At 42.4% G+C, this 12,626-nt stretch overlaps 1 long non-coding RNA gene across 1 annotated transcript in view; it reads left to right on the forward strand.

Annotated features, from left to right (window-relative positions):
• Positions 1-408: 408 nt before the first annotated feature.
• LOC129143957 (uncharacterized) overlaps positions 409-12,626 on the forward strand; it is a 190,063-nt gene continuing 177,845 nt past the window's right edge. Inside the window, exon 1 of the long non-coding RNA XR_010157211.1 lies at positions 409-609. This is a non-coding gene — a long non-coding RNA (uncharacterized LOC129143957). The remainder of the gene's footprint in view (positions 610-12,626) is intronic.

A 12,626-nucleotide genomic window follows, 5' to 3' on the forward strand; every position in this document is an offset into this window, starting at 1 on the left:
AATTTTTGTATATGATAAGGTAAGAATGGAGGGTTTTTATTTTTCTCTTGTGTAAGTCTATTCAATTTTTTCAGCAACACTTGTTGCAAAGACGATGCTTTGTTCATTGAGTTACTTTGGCACCTTTGTCAAATTCAATCCAAATCCCATCAGGCGCTTTTTCTATTTTATAAATTGGCTAGCTTTTTAAAAATTTATATGGAAATGCAAGGGAACTAGAATAGTCTAAACAATTGTGGGGGGAAAAACCAACAATTTTTGAGGTTTTATTTGACCTGATATTTAGACTTACTTACCTGTAATAAACTACATAGTGAGGTATTGGCATAAATCTAAACATATAAAAAATAGAACACAAGGGAATCCAGAATAGAGACACACACATTCAAGATTATTTTTATTTTTTAAGTATTTAAAGCAATTTTTATTTCTTATTTTCTGCAGATACAAATGAAATCACAATGACATCAATAATCCTGAATTTCTTCTTCACACTCACTCATGAAAAGTCTCCGATTTTCCCACCTTGCTCAGCCACCTTAAGTGCCTTCCTTCAAGATATTTCCTACTGCTTCTAAAGAGGATCTCCCATTGGCTTGGGAGCAGCGTGTGAGTCACACTCCTTCCCTTCAGTCCAAGCTGTGGACTCCCTCTCTTTCTTGCTACACCTTAGCCCTCTGTCCTACCATTGACTCCACAGTGCTGTGGGAGAATGCCCGTGTTCATTGCGCAGTCTAGCCTTCCTGTCTTCGATGTTGCCGGCAACTTTGGAGGTGTCAGGGGGAGCTAATTTCCACATAACAATGGGGAAACTGTCTTTTGTCTCAACTCAAAGTCTCCAGGCCTAAAAGTATCACTGTTTTTGTCCAGAGTCTCACAAAGTTTCTAAAAAATTCAACTTCTCTAATTGCTATTCAAACCTAACTTTTTAGTGAACTCAAGACTAGCTTAAGATGTGGAATAGGGAACAGATAACAGTCTCTGCTTCATACAAAATGTCTCTTTATACTTTCTCAGGGATGCGGGCATTAGGCATTAAAAAATCCAAATAAATGTGCAACCACCCCCGACTTTCATCCTCCTCTTTTAGCCCCTAAAACAAAACATTCCTTCCATGCTTACCAACTCAAGGCAAATGAATGCTGGAAATGATAGTTGTTATCATTATTAATATTGTTGAGTATTACTTAATAATAGTTATCCCAGCCTACCAGTTATGAATGTTGACTGGCAATTTGCGGGCTTAAATGGAACTCTCAGCTTATCCTTAACAGTCATGAAAACTGAGACAGAATGATTTTTTCTGTGGTCACATAACAAGGATTTTGTTGCTGAATTCAGATACCGTGCCCCTGAGGTCACCACTATACAAGCTCAAATAATTTGTTGATTCGGTGTTCTCCCATTTAGTCAAAGGAGAAATCACTTCAGGAAGGCAAGCTTCAGTCTGTCCTGGTATTTAAATAAAGCAAATAATTGGTTCAATCAAAATGGTCACACCGAGGGTCCTTAATAGGTCCTACGTTAGAAGAGAAGTGTCCCAAGGTCTCTAGAGAGTATTTCATACTAGTAATTTTGTGGCTTTAAGATTTTAGAAACAGACTCTGTCATGAAACACTGGAGAAACTTCTGAAAAGGTATTTCTGGAAAGTCACTGGGTAGGTTAATGAAAATACATCTATTTAGTTTTGTCAGAAGGATCCTGGTGTGTACAGTAGGGGATATGCAATCCATCAAATGAAAACATAATCAAAGGCAAAATGTGAAGAAATATAATTATAACTTATGCTTACTCTTGGAGCCCAGACCTTACCCTTCCAACCTCCCACTTCAAATTCAAATAAAAATGAAAGCAAATCTGCCATATTTCAGACAAAGCAGTGTTGGATTTATGAGTGAAAAAGTTGACGGGAGGGTGGGTCTATGGGGAGGACGTAATTGTAGGACTGAAGGACTCCACTGAGTAAACTACCCTCCGCCTTATAGAATCCAGACGCGGGCCCTGTTAGCATAAAGGTCTGACTGATTTCCAGAAACACAATCATCCATCAGGGGAGAAAAGATTGTTCCATTCATGAGGGCTGGACTCCTTGTTGATGACAATTCAATAACATTCCCACATATGTGGAGATAAATGACACTTTTACCCTCTCTCCTCTAATAAACACTGTACTCCTAAAAGAACAAAGCTCTAGGGACTGAATCTCAGGCGTGTACATTCGGCCTGGATTATTATTTCTCTATTCTGGGAAAGACGCTGGGGCTGTGAGGGGTATGATTTTTCACAGTCCAAGAGCCAGGCACAAAACAACGAAGCTCTCAGAAACAAGCTGCAGGGACAAGGGAGAGGAGTTGTGGGCAGTGAGAGAACTCGCCCCCACCATCACACCCTAGGGTGATGGAGGAAGATTCACTGGGCTCCACACGGAGCTGTCATCAAAGCTGCCACCATCAGCAGCTTTGGACCTACTGGACCAATCCCAGTAGGTCCCTGCCTTCCACCTAAGGAAGGACAAAATGATTCTGACATCCAAAGACCCATATCCCATGCCATGGAAAGGTAAAGGGGCCATCCGAATGTCCACCCAGGGCCTGGGTAGAGAACATGTCTCAGGTGGAGGACTATGTCCTGTGAACCATGAGAGCTAGGAATCATGAAATCGAGGGTTGAAAAAGCCAGAGAAGGGCCCTGAACACACTAGCTGCAACTCTAATTCCATGGCTAGAGTGTTCAAGCACACAGTCAGACCTTTGGCCAAGCAGTCCGTCAGTGTAGTCAGGCCTGTGATCAGACGGGAGAGACCGAGTCAGCCTCTGGCTAGTTCTGTTACCTCCACAAGTGGAGAAGCCAAAGCTAAAGGCCCCTATAGGCTCTAGACTCCTTCTTGCTTGTCTCTTTCTAAGACTGATTTTTCCAGCTTGCGCTATGCCCTTTTGACTTTCTTTCCCATCAGTAATTTTTATTTGACTGGCCTAGCAGAGATTTCTACAATGACTTTTCCAGAAATGATCAAGATGACATTAGAGAGTCTGTGATCACTAGGAAAATTTTAAAAGAAAGTTTTCTAAGTCAGTCTCTACTCCCTACTCCCTATTCAGCCTCCTGCCCCACACCACATACACACACACACACACAAAAACCCATACAGTGTTTACCAATTAATAAGAAAAGAGAAAACCTTCCTTTTTAAATTTTTTATTTAAACATTTTATCTTATATATACATATATAAAAGGCCGTGTCTCACTATGTTGCCTGGCTGGTCTCAAACTCCTGGCCTCAAGCAATCCTCATGCCTCAGCCTCCCCAAGTGCTGGGATTACAGATGTGAGCCTCTGCACCTGGCTGGGAAAATCTTATTGAAGCCAATCCTACTTGTCACCTATATTCCTCACACCCAGGCTCTTCTCCTTTGCCAAGTGTTGCTTCCATAAGTTTTAAACACAGCACCAGGTTACCATCTCAGAGTTTTAAGGAGCCAGATTGTTTGAATCAGAGCTATGAACAAAAGAAAGAAGGATCAAATGAGACACAGAGGAAATCCCTGACCCATGCAGTCAGAGTGGGCTAGCCTGCAATTTTCTCCTCAAAAATGTATAACACTAATTGCTTTCACCCAAAGTAATTTTCTAAGCAGCAAATTAAGAAGCTTAAGAAGAAATAACCCACAGTCACTGTGGATTAGAAAATGAGCAACTTTGTAGTGTGGGATCCTGATGGATGTGATACAGAGCTAAATGCGAGAGCCAGAGTCTGAGCTGCTGCTTTCGCGATGATGAGCTGCCCCTCTTCCTCCTGAACGGAAAAGGAGCAATCTGGGGGTTTTATGTCAGCTTCACTAAGGAGGAGATTTCTCTAGGTCAGAGGATTTTCCAGGCAGCCCAATCAATGCCACTTGAAAAGCTCCAGGGGCTGATCCTAAAGACATTGTCATTCAGCAGATTTAGGTCAACTCCATTTAAACGAAAAGTTTGGGATTTTGCCCATTGATCCTAAAGGAGTTGATCAAGTTCTCAGAAAATCATTCTTCCTAACCCTGATGCAGTGTAGCAGAGATAGAGACAGAGAAGTCCTCAAGGACAATCTCACCGGGCAAATTCCTTTGTGCCTTTGAGGCCTTCTTTTCCTGGGGCTTCCCTAGTCTCTAGTTTCCTTAAAGGTAGTCACAAGAATAACAAAGGATACACATTTATGGAAGACTCATTTTGTGATAGGCTCTGTTTGGGCCTCACATTTACTTTTTAAACCATGACAGCTACTCCATGTAGTAAGTACTATGGTTACACCATTTTACAGATGGCAGAACTAAGGTATAGAGAGCTTAAGTAACTCACCTTCCCAAGGGTTCATAGCTACTAAGAGAGACAGAAGAGATTTCACTAGAGTCTGAGCTCTTGACCACAATGTGTGCTTTTATACTTTAATCTTTGACCTTCTGGCCTTCTTTTCCACTCCTATGAAATGAAGTTGCTCTCTATGGGAACACACACTCACAATGCTAGGACTTCCGCCTTTCAGAGCGTTTATTCTTAGTGTTCTGTTTGCTGCCCAGGGTCAGCTGAAAACCATTTAAAGCCAGATAACATTTTTTCCCTTAAACTTGCTTTCTATCTTTAACATTTTTACTTTATTATATTATTTTAAAGATTATATATATATATTTTTTTGAGGTAGAGGCTCACTCTGTCACCCAGGCTGGAGTACAGGTGTGCAGCCAAGGCTCGCTACAGCCTCAAATTCCCAGGCTCAAGTGCCCTTCCCACCTCAGCCTCCTGAGTGGCTAGGACTATAGGCACACACTGCCATGCCCAGCTAATGTATTTTATTTTTTAATTTTTTGTAGAGACAGGGTTTTGCCACGTTGCCCATGCTGGTCTTGAAGTCCTGGTCCCAAGTGATCATCCCGCCTCGGCTGTCCAAAGTGCTGGGATTACAGGTGTGAACCACTGTGTCCAGCCCTATTTTGTTATTTTTAAAAAGACACTATACAATTAACAATAAAAGCTAGCACCTGTAGTGCGCATGCTATGTGCCAGGCACTGTTCTAAGCATTTTGTATGAATTATAATAACTTCATGAAATAGATGCTATTATTAATCCCATTTTGCAGAGGAGGAAACAGACAGATTACAGTTTGTAAAACAGGAAGCCAGGCTTTAGATTCAGGCCTTTTGGCTCCAGTACCCATGCCCTAAATATTGATCTCTAATGTCTCTCAACCATTTTATCATCAAACTCTTCACCCTGTCTCCCATGCTGAAAATCCTGGTTCTAGGCACCGAGTCTTCTTTCTTTCTCTCTCACCAGTCACCAAATCTTTTTCTTACCTCTTCCTAATATCCTCTTGCATATGCCCCATCTCTTTCACCACACTCTCTCTGTCATCACCAGGTGACAGATCCTTACCAACCCTTACTAGGTCTACCCATGCTGCCCCCTAACTGGTCATCCAACCTCCAATCTCTCCCTCCCCAATTCATCCTAAATACCGCAATCAGCTCAGAGTCCCTGAAACACTGCTTTGTATACATCATACCATTCCCCCCAAAATGCTAAATGTTCTGTTTATCAAATAAGTTGAGATTATTTAGACCTCCACCATCTACGAAAAGGGTCAGCAAACTATGGCCCATGGGCCAAGCCCAGCCCACTGCCCGTTTGTGTTTACCGCACAAGATAAGAATGTTCCTTATATAATTTTAATGGTTGGACAAAATCAAAAGAAGAGTAATACTTTGTGACAACATTAAAATGATATAAAATTCTAATTTTAGTGTCCTTAATTAAGGTTTATTGGGATATACCCACTCTCATTTTTTTGCTTATTTTTTGTGACTGCTTTTGAGCTCCAATGGCAGAGTTGAATGTTGCAACAGAGACCATATGGCCTGCAAAGCCTAAATTCACAATCTGGCCCTTTATAGAAAAAGTTTGCTGATCTCTGATCCAAACTGTATTTCTACCTAGTCTTATCTACCTAAAGAAACTGGTATTCTTACCCTTGCTTGAAGATATATCAGGTGTTTTTCTGCCTTAATACTTGTGCTCCTCTCATTCTTTGGCTTAGTTCAGGGATTGGCCAACCTTTTCTATAAAGGGCCAGATAGCAAATTCAATGGGAAGTCTCATGCTCTTCTAATTGGAGTCAGTGGTAAGATAATTTGAATACTCCTCAGCAATATTCACTACATCCGAACATAAATATACCTTATATAACACGATTATACCTCTAGGCATACGCCCAACAGAAATTCTTATTTATAAGCACCAAAAGATAGGTACACAAATGTTTATTGTAGTATTATTCATAATAACCAAAAATTAGAAAATACTTAAAAGGCCATAAACAGAAAAATTATAACTATGCTGTGGCACATTTATTTAAAGAATATCATAAATGATACTACAATAAAGAGCAAACTACTGTTATGTACAACATGTATGAATCTCACAGAATGTTAAACAAAAGAAACCAGGCACATAAAAGCACACACTGTGTAATTTTTTTATAAAGTTCAAAGTCATTTGAAGCAATCTATGTTAGCAGTTAGTCTGTGGTATCACATCTTAGATTCCCCAGGAAGCAGAGATTTGTGTGCAGTAAGTTGATTGGGGTGTGACCTGAGGGTCAGCCCATGAGAGTGAATGAAGGATGCTGTGAAGGTCAGAAGGAAAAGGCGAACTGTGATGAAGTCACAACCAGGGCCTCAGCTAACCTAAAGGGGAGCTTTCTAATGATGATGGCAGCTGGGCATGATGACTCACACCTATAATCCCAGTGTTTTGGGAGGCCAAAGTGGGAGGATCACTTGAGCCCAGGAGGTTGAGGCTGCAATGATCATACCACTGCACTCCAGCCTGGGCAACAGAGTGAAGTGAGACCTTGTCTTTAAACACACACACACACACACACACACACACACACACACACACACACACACACAAACAGCCTTTACATCCCAGTCATTTACAGATCAACCAGTCACTGGATGTGAGACACCTTGAGGAATGGTGCAGGACCCTGGGTAAGGCTCTCTTTACCCAGGGAAGTCTTCGAGTGGGACTAGGCTAAGAGCAGCTAGTAGCCAACACTCCCAGTAGGGGAATAAATGCTTGAGTCGTGGAGGGGGCCTGGGGAGGACACCACAGCATCCACTGTTTGTGGTTACCTCTCAGTAGGAGTAGTGACTGGAAGGGGACACCAGGATAGGGGTTTCTAGGGGTCTGGTGAAACCCTATTTATCCAAATGGTGGTTACAAAGGTATGTTCATTTTGTAAACATTTATGTTCATGATTTTTGCACTTTATAATATTATATTCTATGCCATAAAAGAGCTTATTTAAGAATGAAAGGGGCCGAGTGAGGTGGCTCATGCCTGTAATTCTCAGCAGTTTGGGAGGCCAAGGCAGGCAGACCATTTGAGGTCAGGAGTTCGAGACCAGGCTGACCAACATGGTGACACCCCATCTCTACTAAAAGTACAAAAAAATTAGCTGGGCATGGTGGTGTGCACCTGTAGTCCCAGCTGCTCAGGAGACTGAGGCAGGAGGATCACTTGAACCCAGAAGACAGAGGTTGCAGTGAGCCGAGATAGTGCCACTGAACTCCAGCCTGGGCGACAGAGTGAGAATCTGTCAAAAAGAAAAAAAAAAAGAATGAAAGGTGGAAGTGATTAGGATTGCTGAGAAGTCAAGAAGAATGAAGACTGTAGAGTGTCCCTGGGATTTCATAGCAGGCTTGTGACTGGTAACCCTAAGGACAGCTGTTTCAGGGTGGCAGTCAGGTTGCAAACAGTTGTGGAGTAAGTGAGAAGGGAGGAAATGGGGAGAGTGAGGGTGATGACACTTAAGAGATGCTAGCCTCAGGATAGTAGCAGTTAGTCAGAAGGGGCCTGGTGAGAATTTTGTTTTGAATAGAAAATGCTTGAGCCTTTTAAAATCTTATAAGAAGTATCCAGTGGAGAACTGGTTGTAAATATTAAAAAGAGAAGGAATGGTTGTTGAGGGTTAGTGCAAATCACAGGATATTAGCCTGCTTTACCAGAAGGGCTTTTCTAACCTTTGATGGCATCAGCTATTCAGGCCACTTATCTTGTCTTTATCACATGATACCTCATGATGTTATATCTCTATTTATACATGTAAGTTTTAACTTTCAATAAAATCCTCTTGAGAACCGTGACTATTGGGCCTTGAATCCCCATTGATTACTTAGCACAATGCTTTGTGCACTGTAGGCACTCAGTAAGTGTGCTGCTATGGGAGTAGATGATAACAATGGTGATAAAAATAAGCATAAAAAGAGAGCATATCCATTTTTTCAGATCTTGTATGGAGCTTAAAGCAAGATGATTATGAAAACAAGACAGAGAGTCCCATTTTAATAAGCCCTGATACTTTTTTCCAATATCTGGTTTCATTTGTAGTTTATGCGTCTGAAAATTGGATAGAAAGGTCAAGGCAGTGACCAGTGGGGCATCGCAAGTTATGCAACTAAGAAGATGCAATTCTCTGTTTGATCCTTTATCCAGGACTAGGACATAGCCCTTTCTTACCCTTCAAAGTGCTTTCTTGATTCAGAAAAACTGGGTTCAGAGAACTTGTCCAAGGCAACAAGCTACAGGCAGAAGTGAGCCAAGCATCCAGGCCTCTTTCCCCAGCAGCTCCAGAGCCTGTCCGCCTCCCCTGTCCATATGTTCCAGATGGACTGCACATGCTGGGGTGTAAACATGCCAGGCTTGGGAAATTTGAAATGTGTGTTCGATCAATGAACAGGAGGACCTAGTCCTTGGTGAAAATGCAGTCTTCCATTGGACTTGTCTATCCAGACATATTTGTAGTATGATGACAATTTGTAGTTATATGGAGTCTTTCAACCTTACGGGCTTCGAAGTTTTTTTAGATAATAAATATGTGAGTGCCTTCTGTTTGGCTTCCTGGATCACTCTACAGGCCCAAGTATCACGGAGGTGCCTAGCTGTTGGACATCCAGATATGTGGGCAGAAAACCAAGAATAGATGACAAAAATCTGCAGTCAAAATCTTTATATCATTAAGGTCTGGATTTATAGTCACAGACATTTCAGATCATAACATTTCAAGCAGCAATATTCTACACAGTTTGATTACAGAATGCAGTTAATTTTCTCCTGGCCTTTTCTTTAAGTCAGCAATATTACAATGAAGTGAAAAATGAGAAGGGAGTGTTTGGTATGTTTCCTGGATTAACTGAATCTAACAGCATCTCTCATTTTGTTAACCCTTTCTTTTCTACTTACATGGCACTTTTTGGCTTTTTCCTTTTTTCCTTTTTTTTTTTTTGAGACAGAGTTTCACTCTTGTTGTACAGGCTGGAGTGCAATGGCTCAACCTCGGCTCACCGCAACCTCTGCCTCCTGGGTTCCAGCAATTCTCCTGCATAGCTGGGATTACAGGCATGCGCCACCACGCCTAATTTTGCATTTTTAGTAGAGACGGGGTTTCTCCATGTTGGTCAGGCTGCTCTCAAACTCCCAACCTCGGGTGATCTGCCCACCTCAGCCTCCCAAAGTGCTGGGATTACAGGCGTGAGCCACCGTGCTCTGTCGGCTTTTTCCTTTTGAAACCAAGTAAGGATGCTTTACAGGAGGGCACAGCAGCCTCAGACAACATGGTATTTTCTGCAGCAGCTGCTGTTAACACCCCTCCAGGTCCCTTTCCCGCCACCCTGAGTTCACCTGCAGCAGAAGTGGATGGCTTCTGCAGCTGACAGCTTCCCGCCCCAAACACCTAGACCCTCTGCTTTTCTCTGCTTCTCTCTGCCTGAGGACTTTCTGTGGCCTCACTCCCAGAGCAGTGCAGCAGTTTTATGGATTTAATATTCCCAGTGAAAATCCTCAACATAAGGCTATGAAGTCCATGGATAAGTACCTGGGGCCCCCCAACCATGGTGGGATAATTTCAGGATGCATGCTAAACAGTTTCTTAGAGGGTCCTAGTGGGATTGAGGCTCAGTTTGCCTACACAAGTGGCCTGTGGCCTTTCTCTTTTCCCATCTTATTTTTCTCACCCCCCCTTTGGTGTTTCCTGGACTCACCTGCCGAGTAAAGTCCTTGTCTCATCTGCTCTTGTGTGGTTCCCACATAAAGACACTTCCCAAGTCAATGTTTTCTAAATTGTCTGTCCTGAATTCAATTTAGTGGGCCTAACCAACATTTCCCAGCAATAGAAAAATACCATTATGCATCACAGTTAGGAAGGATAAGTACTGAATCACAAACCCTTTCATTCAGTTATATATGCTGGCTACTGAAAAAAATTTATTTGTTGCTGTGGGTCATGGTCAAAAGAGTTTGAAGATCATATTTCTAAATGCTTTTGACATTCTACTCATTAAAACTCAGTATAATTTCAATATGGGAAATGAGACCAGAGAGAAGAAAACAACAGCATCTGAATTGGAAGGGGTTTTCCCACAGGTTAAAGGAATGAAAGGAGCCTTAGCTTTGCAGCAAAGTTGCGGTGTGACATGCAGCAGGTCGTGTGTCTTTGAGCCTCCTTTCCACATTTCTAAAATGAGGGGCTCAACCGGATGATCTTTGGTGTTCTCACTAACACGGATACTCAGGATCTAGTCCCTTCCTGAAGTGTTGGCACACGCGCATACCCACCTGTGTTGATATCTTTAAGTCCTAGCCTCATGAGTGGTTCAGAGTGCAGGGAACCTCCCCAGTTGGGTACAGAGGGAGAGTACGCAAGAGGCCACCCATGGGAGCTCATTCTTTCTGCTGGCATGGGAGAGAACATCTGCCTGGCACCAAGGGTATCCCACAGGGAAGCTGCACTGCCTGGCAGGGGTTGGGGGAGGGCAAGGTTGGCAGGGAGAATCCAGCAGGGCTCGGGACTAGGAGTGGCTGTGAGTGGAGCTGATGGTAGGAAATGGAGGTTGAGGAGGGCAGCAGGTGTCATTGAGAGAGTGCGAGTGGGCAGCACAGAGGTCCATGGGTTTGTTTTCCTCTGCCCTTGGCAAAAGTGGAGCTGCTTTGGAAGGAACTGGGCAGGGTGAAAAGCAGCGCCCCCTGGAAAGACACAGAAGCCGTGGTTATTTGGATGCCAAAGGAAGCTGTTGGTTGTTTTTTTCTAAAAAATCACAGTGGTCCCTTAGGTTAGAGTCTTGGTAAAAATTTTTTCCACCATTCCCTCAATCCCTCACCCTACACACGCCCGACCCGGTGGTACCCTGCCTTTCCACACATTTTTCTTTGAACCCTGCAATCTTTCTCTCTCTTCATTTCATGCCCTTCTTTCCTTATATACTCTGCTCACAACTCAAGTCTTCTGTGATACTTCCTTTAATTTTGCCTCTCTGTACCTCGATTCCAGATGTCAAGGAGGCTGTGTGGCCTAACACACCATTTTTATTTGCTCTCGAGCTTGGTAGTCAATCCATCTTTTCTATCAGATGACTTTAAGGAAAACAGAATGGAGCCCCAAATTTTCCCTTAAGAGATGGAAGATAAAATATGGTTTCAAATAAGAATACAGGCAAAATATCTTACAAAAATGGGTGCCAATAGAAAGCATTCAGATACTCCCATGAGAAATAAAAAAGGTAATAGAGTATTAATAGTAGCTAATACTTGAGTGATTACTATAGGTAAGGCACTCTTGAAAGTGTTTCAAGTGTATCAAAACACTTAATTTTAGAACTGTGAAGTGGATTCTACTTGTGTCTTTATTTTGTAGGAGAAGAGACTTGTACACAGAGAGGCTGGGCAACTTGTACATGGTTGCACAGATGTCCAGAGGCAGTGCTGAGATGTGAACACAGGAAGACTGGATTCAGCATCTGTGCTACTAACCAGGACACTATGAAGTCTCTCATACCTGTGGTACTAGGAAAATCAGAGAAAATTTCAAGGAGGGTGGGGCATTAGAAGCTGACTATGGAGGAACCGGTAGGAGTTGGATGTTTGGAAATAGAGGGCAGGGCATTGCAGGTAGAGAATGGGAGTGAATTCTGGATGCCAACACATCTGTGGCGGTCCTAAGATCAGGAATAGATGGTCTGTATCTTCAGTATGACTTAATGTTGCTGAGTGTAAGACTTAATCTCCATTTGAAAAAGGATAAAAAGAAGGAAAAAAAATAAAAGCTATTACGTTTTTGATTTGTCAATTTGACAATATAATCTATACATTATGTTTACATTTGATTTTCCTAGTTTTTCTTTTTCTTTTTTTCCCCTCAAGATGCTCAGCTGCAAAATGCAAGAATTTGGGAAGATTTGAGCAAAGGACAGGAAAGAACAATATATTCTGGGAATGCAGGATTTCTTCCTTTGGACCTGCTTCCAGTGGAAATCCCCATGAAGATCCTCTCTTCCATCTGTCTGCTGAAACACAAAGAGAAATGCCATGAAATGAGAGTGAGGGAGAGGTTTTTTAAACATTGAAGATGCCTGAAAGCAGAGAGTCTTGTAGGGCTTAAGAGAGACTTTTATCTCCCTGATTTATTTCTCAAGGGAGTGTTAACTGCCCCCAGATTTAATATCACCCCTGAGTGACTGGGAGGCAGCAACTGGTAAAACTATTTTCACTGTCTCTAAAGCCTCCCTGAAGCACCAAGAGGCCAATTCCTCAAAAGA

This window comes from Pan troglodytes, chromosome 4 (genome assembly GCF_028858775.2).
Source record: "Pan troglodytes isolate AG18354 chromosome 4, NHGRI_mPanTro3-v2.0_pri, whole genome shotgun sequence".
In the NCBI taxonomy this organism is placed as follows: Eukaryota; Metazoa; Chordata; class Mammalia; order Primates; family Hominidae; genus Pan; species Pan troglodytes.